Source organism: Salmo salar, chromosome ssa25, assembly GCF_905237065.1.
Source record: "Salmo salar chromosome ssa25, Ssal_v3.1, whole genome shotgun sequence".
Classification (NCBI taxonomy): Eukaryota; Metazoa; Chordata; class Actinopteri; order Salmoniformes; family Salmonidae; genus Salmo; species Salmo salar.
In genome coordinates, this window is record NC_059466.1 from 50,123,648 (window position 1) to 50,142,705 (window position 19,058).

General features: G+C 45.5%; 1 protein-coding gene across 1 annotated transcript in view; it reads left to right on the forward strand.

The window, feature by feature from the left end:
- Positions 1–3,420: 3,420 nt before the first annotated feature.
- The window catches only part of LOC106586918 (transmembrane protein 198-B), a 43,423-nt gene continuing 27,785 nt past the window's right edge, over positions 3,421–19,058 (forward strand). The window contains exon 1 of the mRNA XM_045707885.1: positions 3,421–3,849. The gene's annotated coding sequence lies outside the window, so the exon portion shown is untranslated. The remainder of the gene's footprint in view (positions 3,850–19,058) is intronic.

Below are 19,058 nucleotides of genomic sequence, written 5' to 3' on the forward strand. Positions count from 1 at the left end.
TCTACTACAGCCTCTGTACCTGTGGTGGTGCTGAATCACTGGTAGTCTACTACAGCCTCTGTACCTGTGGTGGTGTTGAATCACTGGTAGTCTACTACAGTCTCTGTACCTGTGGTGGTGTTGAATCACTGGTAGTCTACTACAGCCTCTGTACCTGTGGTGGTGTTGAATCACTGGTAGTCTACTACAGCCTCTGTACCTGTGGTGGTGCTGAATCACTGGTAGTCTACTACAGCCTCTGTACCTGTGGTGTTGGTGCTGAATCACTGGTAGTCTACTACAGCCTCTGTACCTGTGGTGATGCTGAATCACTGGTAGTCTACTACAGCCTCTGTACCTGTGGTGGTGCTGAATCACTGGTAGTCTACTACAGCCTCTGTACCTGTGGTGATGCTGAATCACTGGTAGTCTACTACAGCCTCTGTACCTGTGGTGGTGCTGAATCACTGGTAGTCTACTACAGCCTCTGTACCTGTGGTGTTGGTGCTGAATCACTGGTAGTCTACTACAGCCTCTGTACCTGTGGTGGTGCTGAATCACTGGTAGTCTACTACAGCCTCTGTACCTGTGGTGGTGCTGAATCACTGGTAGTCTACTACAGCCTCTGTACCTGTGGTGGTGTTGAATCACTGGTAGTCTACTACAGCCTCTGTACCTGTGGTGGTGTTGAATCACTGGTAGTAAACTACAGCCTCTGTACCTGTGGTGGTGCTGAATCACTGGTAGTCTACTACAGCCTCTGTACCTGTGGTGGTGTTGAATCACTGGTAGTCTACTACAGCCTCTGTACCTGTGGTGTTGGTGCTGAATCACTGGTAGTCTACTACAGCCTCTGTACCTGTGGTGTTGGTGCTGAATCACTGGTAGTCTACTACAGCCTCTGTACCTGTGGTGGTGCTGAATCACTGGTAGTCTACTACAGCCTCTGTACCTGTCGTGTTGCTGAATCACTGGTAGTCTACTACAGCCTCTGTACCTGTGGTGGTGCTGAATCACTGGTAGTCTACTACAGCCTCTGTACCTGTGGTGGTGTTGAATCACTGGTAGTCTACTACAGCCTCTGTACCTGTGGTGGTGCTGAATCACTGGTAGTCTACTACAGCCTCTGTACCTGTGGTGGTGTTGAATCACTGGTAGTCTACTACAGCCTCTGTACCTGTGGTGGTGTTGAATCACTGGCAGTCTACTACAGCCTCTGTACCTGTGGTGGTGCTGAATCACTGGTAGTCTACTACAGCCTATGTACCTGTGGTGGTGTTGAATCACTGGTAGTCTACTACAGCCTCTGTACCTGTGGTGGTGCTGAATCACTGGTAGTCTACTACAGCCTCTGTACCTGTGGTGATGCTGAATCACTGGTAGTCTACTACAGCCTCTGTACCTGTGGTGGTGCTGAATCACTGGTAGTCTACTACAGCCTCTGTACCTGTGGTGTTGGTGCTGAATCACTGGTAGTCTACTACAGCCTCTGTACCTGTGGTGTTGGTGCTGAATCACTGGTAGTCTACTACAGCCTCTGTACCTGTGGTGATGCTGAATCACTGGTAGTCTACTACAGCCTCTGTACCTGTGGTGGTGCTGAATCACTGGTAGTCTACTACAGTCTCTGTACCTGTGGTGGTGTTGAATCACTGGTAGTCTACTACAGCCTCTGTACCTGTGGTGGTGTTGAATCACTGGTAGTCTACTACAGCCTCTGTACCTGTGGTGGTGCTGAATCACTGGTAGTCTTCTACAGCCTCTGTACCTGTGGTGGTGTTGAATCACTGGTAGTCTACTACAGCCTCTGTACCTGTGGTGGTGTTGAATCACTGGTAGTCTACTACAGCCTCTGTACCTGTGGTGGTGGTGCTGAATCACTGGTAGTCTACTACAGCCTCTGTACCTGTGGTGGTGCTGAATCACTGGTAGTCTACTACAGCCTCTGTACCTGTGGTGTTGGTGATAAATCATTGGTAGTCTACTACAGCCTCTGTACCTGTGGTGATGCTGAATCACTGGTAGTCTACTACAGCCTCTGTACCTGTGGTGGTGCTGAATCACTGGTAGTCTACTACAGCCTCTGTACCTGTGGTGGTGTTGAATCACTGGTAGTCTACTACAGTCTCTGTACCTGTGGTGGTGTTGAATCACTGGTAGTCTACTACAGCCTCTGTACCTGTGGTGGTGTTGAATCACTGGTAGTCTACTACAGCCTCTGTACCTGTGGTGGTGCTGAATCACTGGTAGTCTACTACAGCCTCTGTACCTGTGGTGTTGGTGCTGAATCACTGGTAGTCTACTACAGCCTCTGTACCTGTGGTGATGCTGAATCACTGGTAGTCTACTACAGCCTCTGTACCTGTGGTGGTGCTGAATCACTGGTAGTCTACTACAGTCTCTGTACCTGTGGTGGTGTTGAATCACTGGTAGTCTACTACAGCCTCTGTACCTGTGGTGGTTTTGAATCACTGGTAGTCTACTACAGCCTCTGTACCTGTGGTGGTATTGAATCACTGGTAGTCTACTACAGCCTCTGTACCTGTGGTGGTGCTGAATCACTGGTAGTTTACTACAGCCTCTGTACCTGTGGTGGTGTTGAATCACTGGTAGTCTACTACAGCCTCTGTACCTGTGGTGGTGCTGAATCACTGGTAGTCTACTACAGTCTCTGTACCTGTGGTGGTGCTGAATCACTGGTAGTCTACTACAGCCTCTGTACCTGTGGTGGTGGTGCTGAATCACTGGTAGTCTACTACAGCCTCTGTACCTGTGGTGGTGCTGAATCACTGGTAGTCTACTACAGCCTCTGTACCTGTGGTGTTGGTGCTGAATCACTGGTAGTCTACTACAGCCTCTGTACCTGTGGTGTTGGTGCTGAATCACTGGTAGTCTACTACAGCCTCTGTACCTGTGGTGATGCTGAATCACTGGTAGTCTACTACAGCCTCTGTACCTGTGGTGGTGCTGAATCACTGGTAGTCTACTACAGCCTCTGTACCTGTGGTGGTGTTGAATCACTGGTAGTCTACTACAGCCTCTGTACCTGTGGTGGTGTTGAATCACTGGTAGTCTACTACAGCCTCTGTACCTGTGGTGGTGTTGAGTGGTCAGTATTCATTATTTGAATGTTGTGGACCACAGACAACGGACATAAGAACGGTTTTCTTTAGATGTTTCTTCTAAATGTAAAGCATGTACATTATAAGCATTTAAAAAGGGGTTTTAATGTAGCGTGATATTTTCATTATGATCTGATCTAAATATGTAGTTGTACTGTATGCTATTTTATCATATTTATTTAATTTCTCCGACAGTAAATAAAGCAAAGAACAGAACATGACTTCTCCACGTCTCGAGTAGCGCACTCTCCACCCACTGATATCCTCCGCTGTGCTACAGCCTACAACCCTGTGTTCCGGTGCACAGTGGTCTCATCCAAGGCAAACTGGAGCTACGCGATGCGAGAAACACCACCGTGTCGGGATTGGGGAAGAACAAGAGAAATCTCAAACCAAGAGATGGACTTTATGACAACAGTTTTTTAATTAAAAACAAGGCTTGATTTAAAAAATATATATATATTTCTAACCATAGGTGGTTCATTATTTAACATTGAATATAACAGAATCTGGAGCTTTGAGAAGTTGTTCTGTATCCGGATGGATTGGTGGTGGACGGGGACAGTGTGCTAGTCTCTGTGGTTCTAGGTTCTAGGTTCCTCTGTAGCCGTTTGTGCCAGACATTGACCGGGACAAGGATTGAGGGCACATGACTGTCTTGGATGCAGTGAACAGACACAGAGGATGATTAAATGGACTCTGGCTGGGGATAGTTGATGTTCTATATGCCGGGTCGTTTATAAAGGAGGTGAGTGAAGCAGGTGGAACTTTCTTTGTTCGATAACAGCCGTTTGTTGTCTGATGCATTTGAACATTGTGTTCAAGGCTTACTGTCTTTCTGATGACAAGACACGATGGAGACAACTGACAATACAAGTAAGATAATAAATGAATTCGTTGGGAAAATGTCACATTATCATGAAGGAAAACAACAACAACAACAGGTTTTGTAATAAAGCCTTGTTTTTTTTCATTTTGTTGTTTTCAATAATGTTCCAACTAACGGTTATAGCCTATGCCTTAACACATTTAATTGTCTCCATATCCATTGTTCAAATATCCCCACCAAAAACAACAAGTATCGCTGTGGTTATATATATATATAAATGTTGGTATTTAATTAGATATTAGGGTGGTATAATTGTAATCGATTCCCCGCGTGCCCGCTGCGCTACCCGGAGAACTCTTGGTGAAAAGTCACGTGCGCGATCTCACGACTCGGTCCATCACAATCTGTGTTGACAATTGAGCACATTGTACAGATATGATATAAATAGTCACCTACATCCAGCAGAAACATAGCAGATGGCTTTTAATGGCTTTAATATAAATATATATATATATAATATATACCGTTTTTTTTTTTTTTTGCATCCGCCTATATAAAAGACCATTAGGTAGACCTATGCATTCAGTATAGTTGTTTACGTGTTTCAGTCTTTGTCTATGTGTGTGTGTGTGTGTGTGTGTGTGTGTACATAGTGTGTGCGTGCGTTCGTGTATGTGCGTGCACGCGTGTGTGTGCGTGCGTGTACATAGTGTGTGCATGTAATGACTTTGGTTATGATTAGAGTCATTAGGGGTGTGTGAGGTGAGATGTAGGCTCGGAGCTGGTAGTCTGAGGATGAGGCAGTTTAGTTCAAGTTGAAAAGGGACAATCTTGGGAAAACAACAGGGGATCGGTCTGAAGAAATGTAAACCCACTCTTCAAATTTACACACAGAGCTATCGGTGCAAAGACCCTGAGAGCTTTGTGTGTATGAGTCTCTTGTAAAGGAGGACGTGTTTTTCACCGCTTTTTGGTTGGCCGTGTCTTGGACTGTGGTTGTTACAGACAACACCATACAGTATAAGCTACCCTTTGTTATATACTGTATGTGGTTTGAGGCTCCTGTGTTAAATGAACAATTTGTTGTGAAAGAGCCTTAATTTACATTTTAAATATTCGCTAGTTTGAAGATTTATTTTATTTTATTTTTTAAATGTCCCCTGTGTACTGAAGGCAGAACACGTGCATTTCAATCGTTGCTTTAGACACTGCTTTAGGGATAGTGAGTGACGGATGGTTAGGACGAGGAAGGAAAGAATTGGGAATGTAATATGGACGCTGCTTAGCGTTAAATGGTGTGAAACGGGAGCATTGTGTTTTTGTGAAGGCAGTTATGTAATAATGGAAGGACAGAAGAACCCAGGCAGCAACAGCACTTCTCCTGAGGGGAGGGGGCTCACAATCTAAATGAGTTATGCTGCAACAGGCCAAATGTTTTGATAGGCTAATTCATTATCAGAGGACAGAGGGAGAGGGTGAGGGGGGGAGTAAAGGAGATGAGAGTGAAGGAGAGAGAGAGGGTGAGAGAGTGAAGGGGTAAGGGAGATGAAAGAGAGGGTGTGAGGGAGAGAGAAAGGGTGAGAGAGGGAGGGACGTAAGGGAGATGAGAGAGAGGAGTGAGTGAGAGAGAGAGAGAGGGGGTGAGGGAGAGAGAGAGAGGGTGATGGAGATGAGAGAGAGGGTGAGGGAGATGAGAGAGAAGGAGAGGGATAGAGAGAGGAGGTGATGGCCTGAGGAAGAGAGTGGGATTGAGAGAAAATTAGACTGGAAGAGAGAGAGAGTGATGGGATAGAGAAAGAGAGAGAGAGGGGGGTGGGTGGTGGGACTGTGAGAGAGAGAGAGAGAGAGAGCAAGAGGGAGACTGTGAGAAAGGATGACAGAGAGAGAAAGTCGATTCTAACCTTATTAATCCACTTCACTGCTGTCCTTCCCAACAGCTACAGATTCACCAGCAGATGCTGTATAGACACCAGCAACAGCTACAGTATGACAAAACCATGCAGATGGCAGTCTTTATCCAGGGAGCTGCTGCTACTTTGAAGACACTCAAGGACACCATGTTGTTGTTTGTTCTAGAACATCATGTAGAGAGAGGGTCATGTTCTAGAACACATCATGTAGAGAGAGGGTCATGTTCTAGAACATCATGTAGAGAGAGGGTCATGTTCTAGAACACATCATGTAGAGAGAGGGTCATGTTCTAGAACACATCATGTAAAGAGAGGGTCATGTTCTAGAACATCATGTAGAGAGAGGGTCATGTTCTAGAACATCATGTAGAGAGAGGGTCATGTTCTATAACACATCATGTAGAGAGAGGGTCATGTTCTAGAACACATCATGTAGAGAGAGGGTCATGTTCTAGAACACATCATGTAGAGAGAGGGTCATGTTCTAGAACACATCATGTAGAGAGAGGGTCATGTTCTAGAACACATCATGTAGAGAGAGGGTCATGTTCTAGAACACATCATGTAGAGAGAGGGTCATGTTCTAGAACACATCATGTAGAGAGAGGGTCATGTTCTAGAACACATCATGTAGAGAGAGGGTCATGTTCTAGAACACATCATGTAGAGAGAGGGTCATGTTCTAGAACACATCATGTAGAGAGAGGGTCATGTTCTAGAACACATCATGTAGAGAGAGGGTCATGTTCTAGAACACATCATGTAGAGAGAGGGTCATGTTCTAGAACACATCATGTAAAGAGAGGGTCATGTTCTAGAACACATCATGTAGAGAGAGGGTCATGTTCTAGAACACATGTAGAGAGAGGGTCATGTTCTAGAACACATCATGTAGAGAGAGGGTCATGTTCTAGAACACATCATGTAGAGAGAGGGTCATGTTCTAGAACACATGTAGAGAGAGGGTCATGTTCTAGAACATCATGTAGAGAGAGGGTCATGTTCTAGAACACATCATGTAGAGAGAGGGTCATGTTCTAGAACACATCATGTAGAGAGAGGGTCATGTTCTAGAACATCATGTAGAGAGAGGGTCATGTTCTATAACACATCATGTAGAGAGAGGGTCATGTTCTAGAACATCATGTAGAGAGAGGGTCATGTTCTAGAACACATCATGTAGAGAGAGGGTCATGTTCTAGAACACATCATGTAGAGAGAGGGTCATGTTCTAGAACACATCATGTAGACAGAGGGTCATGTTCTAGAACATCATGTAGAGAGAGGGTCATGTTCTAGAACACATCATGTAGAGAGAGGGTCATGTTCTAGAACATCATGTAGAGAGAGGGTCATGTTCTAGAACACATCATGTAGAGAGAGGGTCATGTTCTAGAACACTCATGTAGAGAGAGGGTCATGTTCTAGAACATCATGTAGAGAGAGGGTCATGTTCTAGAACACATCATGTAGAGAGAGGGTCATGTTCTAGAACACATCATGTAGAGAGAGGGTCATGTTCTAGAACATCATGTAGAGAGAGGGTCATGTTCTAGAACACATCATGTAGAGAGAGGGTCATGTTCTAGAACACATCATGTAGAGAGAGGGTCATGTTCTAGAACACATCATTTAGAGAGAGGGTCATGTTCTAGAACATCATGTAGAGAGAGGGTCATGTTCTAGAACATCATGTAGAGAGAGGGTCATGTTCTAGAACACATCATGTAGAGAGAGGGTCATGTTCTAGAACATCATGTAGAGAGAGGGTCATGTTCTAGAACACATCATGTAGAGAGAGGGTCATGTTCTAGAACATCATGTAGAGAGAGGGTCATGTTCTAGAACATCATGTAGAGAGAGGGTCATGTTCTAGAACATCATGTAGAGAGAGGGTCATGTTCTAGAACATCATGTAGAGAGAGGGTCATGTTCTAGAACATCATGTAGAGAGAGGGTCATGTTCTAGAACACATGTAGAGAGAGGGTCATGTTCTAGAACATCATGTAGAGAGAGGGTCATGTTCTAGAACACATCATGTAGAGAGAGGGTCATGTTCTAGAACACATCATGTAGAGAGAGGGTCATGTTCTAGAACATCATGTAGAGAGAGGGTCATGTTCTAGAACATCATGTAGAGAGAGGGTCATGTTCTAGAACACATCATGTAGAGAGAGGGTCATGTTCTAGAACACATCATGTAGAGAGAGGGTCATGTTCTAGAACATCATGTAGAGAGAGGGTCATGTTCTAGAACATCATGTAGAGAGAGGGTCATGTTCTAGAACATCATGTAGAGAGAGGGTCATGTTCTAGAACATCATGTAGAGAGAGGGTCATGTTCTAGAACATCATGTAGAGAGAGGGTCATGTTCTAGAACACATCATGTAGAGAGAGGGTCATGTTCTAGAACATCATGTAGAGAGAGGGTCATGTTCTAGAACACATCATGTAGAGAGAGGGTCATGTTCTAGAACATCATGTAGAGAGAGGGTCATGTTCTAGAACACATCATGTAGAGAGAGGGTCATGTTCTAGAACATCATGTAGAGAGAGGGTCATGTTCTAGAACATCATGTAGAGAGAGGGTCATGTTCTAGAACATCATGTAGAGAGAGGGTCATGTTCTAGAACACATCATGTAGAGAGAGGGTCATGTTCTAGAACACATCATGTAGAGAGAGGGTCATGTTCTAGAACATCATGTAGAGAGAGGGTCATGTTCTAGAACACATCATGTAGAGAGAGGGTCATGTTCTAGAACACATCATGTAGAGAGAGGGTCATGTTCTAGAACACATCATTTAGAGAGAGGGTCATGTTCTAGAACATCATGTAGAGAGAGGGTCATGTTCTAGAACATCATGTAGAGAGAGGGTCATGTTCTAGAACACATCATGTAGAGAGAGGGTCATGTTCTAGAACATCATGTAGAGAGAGGGTCATGTTCTAGAACACATCATGTAGAGAGAGGGTCATGTTCTAGAACATCATGTAGAGAGAGGGTCATGTTCTAGAACATCATGTAGAGAGAGGGTCATGTTCTAGAACATCATGTAGAGAGAGGGTCATGTTCTAGAACATCATGTAGAGAGAGGGTCATGTTCTAGAACATCATGTAGAGAGAGGGTCATGTTCTAGAACACATCATGTAGAGAGAGGGTCATGTTCTAGAACACATCATGTAGAGAGAGGGTCATGTTCTAGAACATCATGTAGAGAGAGGGTCATGATCTAGAACATCATGTAGAGAGAGGGTCATGTTCTAGAACACATCATGTAGAGAGAGGGTCATGTTCTAGAACACATCATGTAGAGAGAGGGTCATGTTCTAGAACACATCATGTAGAGAGAGGGTCATGTTCTAGAACATCATGTAGAGAGAGGGTCATGTTCTAGAACATCATGTAGAGAGAGGGTCATGTTCTAGAACATCATGTAGAGAGAGGGTCATGTTCTAGAACACATGTAGAGAGAGGGTCATGTTCTAGAACACATGTAGAGAGAGGGTCATGTTCTAGAACATCATGTAGAGAGAGGGTCATGTTCTAGAACATCATGTAGAGAGAGGGTCATGTTCTAGAACACATCATGTAGAGAGAGGGTCATGTTCTAGAACACATCATGTAGAGAGAGGGTCATTTTCTAGAACACATCATGTAGAGAGAGGGTCATGTTCTAGAAACAGACTGTGTTGTGGTTTGAGTAAGAATGGAATCATAATAGTGTCACTTAGCCCTAGATGAAGTTCTATCTGTCCTTAATCCTCCATGCAGTGTGACAACGATCATATGAGTTGGTTAGACGGCTCAAACAGATCTGGGACCAGGCTTTGTATTACCTGCTATGTCTCATACAAATCTCCTGCATCGCTATCTCTGTGTCAGAGTCGCTGACAGCTATAGACAGTCTGAATCCCAAATGGCACCCCTATTCCCTTTATAGTGCACTACTTTTGACCTGGGCTGGCACCCCTATTCCCTACATAGTGCACTACTTTTGACCTGGGCTGGCACCCCTATTCCCTACATAGTGCACTACTTTTGACCAGGGCCATTAGTCACTGACTGTAGTATCTTGATGTCCATGGTCTGGTCCTGGAGTGGCTATAACAGTGAGCCGTCCACTAAACCTCTTTAAGTTTCTGTCACCTCCTCAGTACTAACCTGGGATTTACAGAGATCAACTGGACAGCAGTGTCCTGTGCTCCACAGTGGACTAGGGATATCATAGTGAGGCTGGCTGTATGGTTAACACAGTGGACTAGGGATATCATAGTGAGGCTGGCTGTATGGTTAACACAGTGGACTAGGGATATCATAGTGAGGCCGGCTGTATGGTTAACACAGTGGACTAGGGATATCATAGTGAGACTGGCTGTATGGTTAACACAGTGGACTAGGGATATCATAGTGAGGCTGGCTGTATGGTTAACACAGTGGACTAGGGATATCATAGTGAGGCCGGCTGTATGGTTAACACAGTGGACTAGGGATATCATAGTGAGACTGGCTGTATGGTTAACACAGTGGACTAGGGATATCATAGTGAGACTGGCTGTATGGTTAACACAGTGGACTAGGGATATCATAGTGAGGCTGGCTGTATGGTTAACACAGTGGACTAGGGATATCATAGTGAGGCCGGCTGTATGGTTAACACAGTGGACTAGGGATATCATAGTGAGGCTGGCTGTATGGTTAACACAGTGGACTAGGGATATCATAGTGAGGCCGGCTGTATGGTTAACACAGTGGACTAGGGATATCATAGTGAGACTGGCTGTATGGTTAACACAGTGGACTAGGGATATCATAGTGAGACTGGCTGTATGGTTAACACAGTGGACTAGGGATATCATAGTGAGGCCGGCTGTATGGTTAACACAGTGGACTAGGGATATCATAGTGAGGCCGGCTGTATGGTTAACACAGTGGACTAGGGATATCATAGTGAGACTGGCTGTATGGTTAACACAGTGGACTAGGGATATCATAGTGAGGCCGGCTGTATGGTTAACACAGTGGACTAGGGATATCATAGTGAGACTGGCTGTATGGTTAACACAGTGGACTAGGGATATCATAGTGAGGCCGGCTGTATGGTTAACACAGTGGACTAGGGATATCATAGTGAGGCCGGCTGTATGGTTAACACAGTGGACTAGGGATATCATAGTGAGGCTGGCTGTATGGTTAACACAGTGGACTAGGGATATCATAGTGAGACTGGCTGTATGGTTAACACAGTGGACTAGGGATATCATAGTGAGGCCGGCTGTATGGTTAACACAGTGGACTAGGGATATCATAGTGAGACTGGCTGTATGGTTAACACAGTGGACTAGGGATATCATAGTGAGGCCGGCTGTATGGTTAACACAGTGGACTAGGGATATCATAGTGAGACTGGCTGTATGGTTAACACAGTGGACTAGGGATATCATAGTGAGACTGGCTGTATGGTTAACACAGTGGACTAGGGATATCATAGTGAGGCCGGCTGTATGGTTAACACAGTGGACTAGGGATATCATAGTGAGGCTGGCTGTATGGTTAACACAGTGGACTAGGGATATCATAGTGAGGCTGGCTGTATGGTTAACACAGTGGACTAGGGATATCATAGTGAGGCCGGCTGTATGGTTAACACAGTGGACTAGGGATATCATAGTGAGGCTGGCTGTATGGTTAACACAGTGGACTAGGGATATCATAGTGAGACTGGTTGTATGGTTAACACAGTGGACTAGGGATATCCCTAGCCCACTGTGTTAACCATACAGCCATTCTCACTGGCTCAGAGTGGGCAGGTGTAGTGTCTTGTGTGGATGAAGTGTGATCTTAATACAATGGCAGGTGTGTTGGTGTTGATCTGGGAAGAAGTCTGACAGTAGACAACCATAGCAGAACGAAAAAGAGAAAGAAAGATAGAGAGAGAGATAGAGAGAGAGAGAGGGTAGGCAGACCTCAAGAGAAGACACGGTATGTGCCCACTGCCCACAAAATGAGGTAGAAACTGAGCCGTACTTCCTTACCACCTGCCAAATGTATGACCATATTAGAGACAGATATTTCCCACAGATCACACCCACAAAAAATGTGAAAACAAATCAAACATTGATATACCGGTACCCCCGTATATAGCCTCCACATTAACTCTGTACCGGTACCCCCTGTATATAGCCTCCACATTGACTCTGTACCGTAACACCCTGTATATAGCCTCCACATTGACTCTGTACCGGTACCCCCTGTATATAGCCTCCACATTGACTCTGTACCGGTACCCCCTGTATATAGCCTCCACTTTGACTCAGTACCGGGACCCCCTGTATATAGCCTCCACATTGACTCTGTACCGTAATACCCTGTATATAGCCTCCACATTTACTCTGTACCGGTACCCCCTGTATATAGCCTCCACATTGACTCTGTACCGGTACCCCCTGTATATAGCCTCCACATTGACTCTGTACCGGTACACCCTGTATATAGCCTCCACATTAACTCTGTACCGGTACCCCCTGTATATAGCCTCCACATTGACTCTGTACCGTAACACCCTGTATATAGCCTCCACATTGACTCTGTACCAGTACCCCCTGTATATAGCCTCCACATTGACTCTGTACCGGTACCCCCTGTATATAGCCTCCACATTTACTCTGTACCGTAACACCCTGTATATAGCCTCCACATTGACTCTGTACCGGCACCCCCTGTATATAGCCTCCACATTGACTCTGTACCGTAACACCCTGTATATAGCCTCCACATTGACTCTGTACCAGTACCCCCCTGTATATAGCCTCCACATTGACTCTGTACCGGTACCCCCTGTATATAGCCTCCACATTGACTCTGTACCGTAACACCCTGTATATAGCCTCCACATTGACTCTGTACCGGCACCCCCTGTATATAGCCTCCACATTGACTCAGTACCGGTACCCCCCTGTATATAGCCTCCACATTGACTCTGTACCGGTACCCCCTGTATATAGCCTCCACATTGACTCTGTACCGGTAACCCCTGTATATAGCCTCCACATTGACTCTGTACCGGTACCCCCTGTATATAGCCTCCACATTGACTCTGTACCGGTACCCCCTGTATATAGCCTCCACATTGACTCTGTACCGGTACCCCCTGTATATAGCCTCCACATTGACTCTGTACCGGTACCCCCTGTATATAGCCTCCACATTGACTCTGTACCGGTACCCCCTGTATATAGCCTCCACATTGACTCTGTACCGGTACCCCCTGTATATAGCCTCCACATTGACTCTGTACCGGTACCCCCTGTATATAGCCTCCACATTGACTCTGTACCGGTACCCCCTGCATATAGCCTCCACATTGACTCTGTACCGGTACCCCCTGTATATCGCCTCCACATTGACTCTGTACCGGTACACCCTGTATATAGCCTCCACATTAACTCTGTACCGGTACCCCCTGTATATAGCCTCCACATTGACTCTGTACCGTAACACCCTGTATATAGCCTCCACATTGACTCTGTACCGGTACCCCCCTGTATATAGCCTCCACATTGACTCTGTACCGGTACCCCCTGTATATAGCCTCCACATTTACTCTGTACCGTAACACCCTGTATATAGCCTCCACATTGACTCTGTACTGGCACCCCCTGTATATAGCCTCCACATTGACTCTGTACCGGTACCCCCTGTATATAGCCTCCACATTGACTCTGTACCGGTACCCCCTGTATATAGCCTCCACAGTGACTCTGTACCGGTACCCCCTGTATATAGCCTCCACATTGACTCTGTACCGGTACCCCCTGTATATTTATATTTCACTGTAAGGTCTACTACACCTGTTGTATTCAGCATTTCACTGTGAGGTCTACTACACCTGTTGTATTCAGCATTTCACTGTGAGGTCTACTACACCTGTTGTATTCAGCATTTCACTGTGAGGTCTACTACACCTGTTGTATTCAGCATTTCACTGTGAGGTCTACTACACCTGTTGTATTCAGCATTTCACTGTGAGGTCTACTACACCTGTTGTATTCAGCATTTCACTGTGAGGTCTACTACACCTGTTGTATTCAGCATTTCACTGTAAGGTCTACTACACCTGTTGTATTCAGCATTTCACTGTAAGGTCTACTACACCTGTTGTATTCAGCATTTCACTGTGAGGTCTACTACACCTGATGTATTCAGCATTTCACTGTGAGGTCTACTACACCTGTTGTATTCAGCATTTCACTGTGAGGTCTACTACACCTGTTGTATTCAGCATTTCACTGTAAGGTCTACTACACCTGTTGTATTCAGCATTTCACTGTGAGGTCTACTACACCTGTTGTATTCAGCATTTCACTGTGAGGTCTACTACACCTGTTGTATTCAGCATTTCACTGTGAGGTCTACTACACCTGTTGTATTCAGCATTTCACTGTGAGGTCTACTACACCTGTTGTATTCAGCATTTCACTGTGAGGTCTACTACACCTGTTGTATTCAGCATTTCACTGTGAGGTCTACTACACCTGTTGTATTCAGCATTTCACTGTGAGGTCTACTACACCTGTTGTATTCAGCATTTCACTGTGAGGTCTACTACACCTGTTGTATTCAGCATTTCACTGTGAGGTCTACTACACCTGTTGTATTCAGCATTTCACTGTGAGGTCTACTACACCTGTTGTATTCAGCATTTCACTGTAAGGTCTACTACACCTGTTGTATTCAGCATTTCACTGTGAGGTCTACTACACCTGTTGTATTCAGCATTTCACTGTAAGGTCTACTACACCTGTTGTATTCAGCATTTCACTGTGAGGTCTACTACACCTGTTGTATTCAGCATTTCACTGTAAGGTCTACTACACCTGTTGTATTCAGCATTTCACTGTGAGGTCTACTACACCTGTTGTATTCAGCATTTCACTGTAAGGTCTACTACACCTGTTGTATTCAGCATTTCACTGTAAGGTCTACTACACCTGTTGTATTCAGCATTTCACTGTAAGGTCTACTACACCTGTTGTATTCAGCATTTCACTGTGAGGTCTACTACACCTGTTGTATTCAGCATTTCACTGTGAGGTCTACTACACCTGTTGTATTCAGCATTTCACTGTAAGGTCTACTACACCTGTTGTATTCAGCATTTCACTGTAAGGTCTACTACACCTGTTGTATTCAGCATTTCACTGTAAGGTCTACACCTGTTGTATTCGGCGCATGGGGCAAAATAAACATTTGATTTGATATCGGTTAGGCGAAATACCGCAGTTTGCAATCACAGCAGCAAGACCTGTGACCCATTGCCAGAGGAGCACAAACAACATAGTAACTACCACCAATATTTCTGTGTTTGTTTATCTTCTTCTCCTACTGTTCATACTACAACTATTTGCACGTTGCTAAAACACTGGACATAGCTGATAATAGAACACTTGGAATGTCTTTATGTTTACTGTTAATGTCTAGTTGCTAAAACACTGGACATAGCTGATAATAGAACACTTGGAATGTCTTTATGTTTACTGTTAATGTCTAGTTGCTAAAACACTGGACATAGCTGATAATAGAACACTTGGAATGTCTTTATGTTTACTGTTAATGTCTAGTTGCTAAAACACTGGACATAGCTGATAATAGAACACTTGGAATGTCTTTATGTTTACTGTTAATGTCTAGTTGCTAAAACACTGGACATAGCTGATAATAGAACACTTGGAATGTCTTTATGTTTACTGTTAATGTCTAGTTGCTAAAACACTGGACATAGCTGATAATAGAACACTTGGAATGTCTTTATCCTTTTGAAACATTTATGAGTGTAATGTTTCTTAAATGTTTTTTTATTATTATTATTATTTTTTTTTCTTCTCACTTTTGTTTCTTGCTTATTTCACTTGCTTTGGCAATGTAAACATACAGTATGTTTCCCATGTAAATCAAGCCCAAATGAATAGAAACATGAAAAACTAGAGCGAGATCGAGTGAGAAAGAGGTGAGATTAAGAGTTAGAGAGAGAGAGAGGGAGAGAAAGAGTTAGAGAGAGAGAGAGAGGGAGAGAGGTGAGAGAAAGAGTTAGAGAGAGAGAGAGGGAGAGAAAGAGTTAGAGAGAGAGAGAGAGAGAGAGAGAGCGACAGAGAGAGAGCGAGAGAGCGACAGAGAGAGAGAGAGAGAGAGAGAGAGAGAGAGAGAGCGAGAGAGAGAGAGGAGAGAGAGAGAGAGCAGAGAGAGAGCGAGAGAGCGACAGAGAGAGAGGTGAGAGAAAGAGCAAGAGAGAGAGATCGAGAGCGAGAGAGAGACAGAGAGAGAAAGAGCAAGAGAGAGAGATCGAGAGCAAGAGAGAGAGAGAGATTGATGTGTTTCTCTTTCTAGTGACCTGGATGGGAAGTGGGAACTGCTCCGCTCAGATAGTGGGATAGAATGATGGAGGTGGTGTTTCTCTTCCCAGGCATGATGCAGGCCACTGTCTATCTCTGTCTCTCTGGGATGTCTGCTAAAATATTCACACTAAACTGCCTGATAGACCCTAATATATATGTAATATATATCAAATGCATCCTGCTATACTCAGTTGGATGTTTTTATGAAATATTGTTTCTCAAAATATTTTTTGGGTCATAGCTATAGTTTTTATTGCGACGGGTTTCCACGACGTGGTTAGCCTTTACGGCTGGGACCTCTAGTCCTGGATTCCTGTTAAATAACAGCTAACGCTAGCAGTGCTAGCCCACTGGTGTTTTGATCCACGGCTGGGACCGCTAGTCCTGGATTCCTGTTAAATAGCAGCTAACGCTAGCAGTGCTAGCCCACTGGTGTTTTGATCCACGGCCGGGACCGCTAGTCCTGGATTCCTGTTAAATAGCAGCTAACGCTAGCAGTGCTAGCCCACTGGTGTTTTGATCCACGGCCGGGACCGCTAGTCCTGGATTCCTGTTAAATAGCAGCTAACGCTAGCAGTGCTAGCCCACTGGTGTTTTGATCCACGGGCGGGACCGCTAGTCCTGGATTGCTGTTAAATAGCAGCTAACGCTAGCAGTGCTAGCCCACTGGTGTTTTGATCCACGGGCGGGACCGCTAGTCCTGGATTCCTGTTAAATAGCAGCTAACGCTAGCAGTGCTAGCCCACTGGTGTTTTGATCCACGGGCGGGACCGCTAGTCCTGGATTCCTGTTAAATAGCAGCTAACGCTAGCAGTGCTAGCCCACTGGTGTTTTGATCCACGGCTGGGACCGCTAGTCCTGGATTCCTGTTAAATAGCAGCTAACGCTAGCAGTGCTAGCCCACTGGTGTTTTGATCCACGGCCGGGACCGCTAGTCCTGGATTCCTGTTAAATAGCAGCTAACGCTAGCAGTGCTAGCCCACTGGTGTTTTGATCCACGGCTGGGACCGCTAGTCCTGGATTCCTGTTAAATAGCAGCTAACGCTAGCAGTGCTAGCCCACTGGTGTTTTGATCCACGGCTGGGCACAAATGCTTTTAGGTGTGTGATGATTTCAAGACAATCGCAAGATGAAGAGAAGGTGGAACTGAAACCTGGACAGGGATATGTCTACCCTAAATGTATCACCATCAAACAGCTTAGGGAAAAGATTGCTGTATTCGCTCGACTGTAAAAACAGCACAATCTGCTTTCTACGTACACCAACCTTGCTGTAGCCCCTGGCAAACCGAATCTCTGTTTTAAATTCCTCCTATAGCTAAGCTGTCTACGAGTCGGGCGGCGTTGATATTGTCCCAATCTAAAAGGACAAGATCTTAAACTCAACGACGTGGCCCATGGGAGACTGGACACTCGCAAGGCGTAGGAGATCGGGGAGGCAGTCTGGCCACCTTTCATCTATCTGAGAAGATCCCATTCAGTTATCAAACAGCTTGAGACGGACCTACCATCCCCGGGAGTCAGCATGGATCATGGGTGTATACCAACAGGCTGCCCACTCTCCCCCACGGCCACCACCACTCTCCCCCACGGCCACCACCACTCTCCCCCACGGCCACCACCACTCTCCCCCACGGCCTCCACCACTCTCCCCCACGACCACCACCACTCTCCCCCACGGCCTCCACCACTCTCCCCACGACCACCACCACTCTCCCCCACGGCCACCACCACTCTCCCCCACGACCACCACCACTCTCCCCCACGACCACCACCACTCTCCCCCACGGCCACCACCACTCTCCCCCACGGCCACCACCACTCTCCCCCACGGCCTCCACCACTCTTCCCCACGGCCACCACCACTCTCCCCCACGGCCTCCCCCACTTTCCCCCACGGCCTCCCCCAGTGACAGACAGGGTGGTAGTGCTCCAGTCCCAACAACATCAAACTGTTTTATAGACTGACAGACAGGGTCTGGTAGTGCTCCAGTCCCAGCAACATCAAACTGTTTTAGAGACTGACAGACAGGGTGGTAGTGCTCCAGTCCCAGCAACATCAAACTGTTTTATAGACTGACAGACAGGGTCTGGTAGTGCTCCAGTCCCAGCAACATCAAACTGTTTTATAGACTGACAGACAGGGTGGTAGTGCTCCAGTCCTCCCTGTCAGAATAAGAAACAGAGACCTTGGAAAGCATATCATTTCCCGTAGAAATGTCACAATGGTTACTGTGAGTAACCTAATTTAAGAACACCTGTTTTCTCCATGACACCAGGTGAATCCAGGTGAACGCTATGATCTCTTATTGATGTCACCTGTTAAATTCCCTTCATGTCAGTGTAGATGAAGGAGAGGAGACGGGTTTAAAAAAATATTTTTAAGCCTTTAGACAATTGAGACAATTGAGGATTGTGTATGTTTCTCAAGAATGACCAGGGGTATGTTCAGAAGGAGGAAACGTTTTGGAACGTTCAGATAGAAATAGGCTAGGTAGAACAAACATGCCTCTCTGGCATGTAGAATAAGGAATAACATCTGCTCATGGCATTTCAACTGCAACGTTCAACAACGTTTGGCAACTGAACGTGACCCTGCTCTAAATTGCTACCCTTTTTGGTGGCATATGCTCCTAAACATTTGCTGTGCAAACTGCAATTTTGATTTTGGTAGCTACAGTAGCACCATTTTGCCTAAAACATAATTCACACAAAATATAGCTGCGAGCAGCAATGAACGGGGTTCACAGCTTGACAGGAAGGACATAAGATCAGCTGGATAACAAAGCAAGCACTCTATCATGTAGGAACTGTCTTCCTTTAT